This window comes from Protobothrops mucrosquamatus, unplaced genomic scaffold (assembly GCF_001527695.2).
Source record: "Protobothrops mucrosquamatus isolate PMUCROS unplaced genomic scaffold, P.Mucros_1.0 scaffold5163, whole genome shotgun sequence".
NCBI classification, from domain to species: Eukaryota; Metazoa; Chordata; class Lepidosauria; order Squamata; family Viperidae; genus Protobothrops; species Protobothrops mucrosquamatus.
In genome coordinates, this window is record NW_015391034.1 from 119,720 (window position 1) to 122,046 (window position 2,327).

The window sequence follows — 2,327 nt, forward strand, 5'->3', positions numbered from 1 at the left end:
GTGTGGCAGGTGTGCCTCTTCCTCCATCCGGCCTCTTCCATCGCAGGCCGGAGAGATTGGAGAGATGGAGGTTTCTGCGCAGGGTCTGGGCCCTTCCTGGCCCCGCCTTCCTCTGGGGAGAGGGAGCTCGGAGTCGGTTCCTGGGGTCCCATGGAGCCCCTCGGCCAGCTTGGGACCCCCAGCCCTGAGTGATGGCACTGGGACTACTTACAACTACAATTGAGGCCAACATTTATCTTTTTAAGTGAGAAATTTGTGAGTTTTGCCCCATTGTACGACTTTTCCTGCCACATTTGTTAAGTGAATCACTGAAGTTGTTAAATTGCTAACATGGTTGTCAAGGGAATCTGGCTTCCCCATTGACTTTGCTTGTCAAGGTGGCAAAAGGGGGGTCACATGAACCCCCCATACTTGGACCGTCGTAAATATGAACCAGCTGTCAAGCATCTGAATGTAAATCACACGACCATAGGGATGCTGCAATGGTCATAAGTGTGAAAAATGGTCATAAGTCACTTCTTTCAGTGCCGTTGTAACTTCAAACGGTCACTAAATGAACTCTTGTAACTCGAGGACTGCCTGTACTTCCACGTAAAGTAAAATCAATCTTACTTTTGCAATATTTTTTATGCTTTTTCATAACCACACTGTCTTCCAATATTAGAAAGCAGTTGAGTGTTTCCAGGGCAGAAGATTCTTCAGTGGGGTGAGATGCTTCAGTTTGGATTCAGCAGTTCCCACATTTATCTCCTGAGTTTGCAAGACTTTAGTAGACGTTAGGGTGAATCAAAACTACAACAGTGTCATTTGCTTTCCTTGAAAAAACAGACTGTGTCCATGAGGGGGAAGTTTGGGGACTGAGTTGAAATGCTGGCTGGGAACAGTTATGACCATTGAGCAGTTTTTCTACCCAGTTTTGGAGATGGGTTGCAGGACAATTTTGACCTCGGTGATTTCCATTTTGGAGGCTATTATGGGCTATTTATAAAGGGCTGTAGAGAGAGTCCTTGACTTACCACATTTGTTTAGTGATGGAAGTTACAGCAGCTCTGAAAAAAGTGACATATGATCAATTCGCACAATTCTGAGTGTTGCAGATCCCCATGGTCACGTGACCCAAATTCAGGCAACTGGCGTGGATTCCTGACAGTCGCACAGTGCCAGGCTCATGTGTTCACCCTTCTAACCTCCGCAGCTGGCTTCTGACAAGCAAAGTCAACAGAGGAAGCCAGATTCACTTAACAACGGTGTGATTCACTTAGCAGCTGCACTAATTGGCTTAACAACTGGGGGAGATGACTGACAACAGTGGCTAAAAAGGTAGTAAAATGGAGTGAAACTCACTTAACAACAGTCAGCAACAGAATCGTTTGGCTCAATTCTGGTCATAGGTGTACAGTTTGGGGTCACTATATCAATCTGTCATGAACAATAACTGCAAAATACATCACGGGTAGCAAACAGGGTTGGGTCAGTCATCCCCCTCCCCTCTAGCCGCATCACCAGCCCCTCCCTCCCCAGATCCAGCATCTCCTCTCCCCTTCTCTCCCAAGGACCCCTTTGCAAAACTACAGCTGAGAGGGAGAATCCCCTCCAATGCTTCTCCCCTTAATACTTGGATTGTTCAACCTGAGACATAGCCCTCCAACCCTGGACTGGTTCTTGTCTCATTTCCTCTTCTTCCTGCAGCTGACTGGCAAAACAATGCACCTGTTTATCTACCAGGACATTTGCAAGTTAACTCGCCCCCCCTCCACTTACCTGTCCACTTCCATGGGCACCTGTAATCGCCCACCTGCTGAGACTTTGGGAAAAGTGCCAAGAAGAGCAACTAAGATGGTTAAAGAATGAAGAACGGTTGCAGGATTTGGGTTTGGCCAGTCTAGAGAAAAGGAGGACTAGGGGTGATATGATAGCCGTATTCCAGTATTTCAGGGGCTGCCACAAAGGGGGGGTCAGTTTATTTTCCCAAGATACAACACTAGTAGCCCTTATTCAACATGACACTGAGGTGCTTACCACAAGGAGGTTGACAATTTGGTGAACTGGTTTAAGAAAAACTGCCTAATTTTATCCACTGGAAAAACCGAAGAAATCATTGTTGATTTTAGAAAAGGCAGGCACAGCCACACTTCTCTGTGCATTAATGATTCACCTGTGAAGATAGTTACCAGCATCAAACTCCTGGGTGTGCAGCTAACGAGTAGACTAGCCTGGGCGCTCAGCAGTGAGACCCTGGTGAAGCGGGCACAGAAGCGCCTGAATTTTCTGTGGTCACATGAGAAAAGCACATCTCCCTTCCCCTGTCCTGACCACTTTCTACAGGG

At 47.1% G+C, this 2,327-nt stretch overlaps 1 pseudogene; it reads right to left on the reverse strand.

Moving 5' to 3' along the window:
* LOC107299600 overlaps nt 1-1,775 on the reverse strand; it is a 22,272-nt pseudogene extending 20,497 nt beyond the window's left edge.
* Nucleotides 1,776-2,327: the final 552 nt, after the last annotated feature.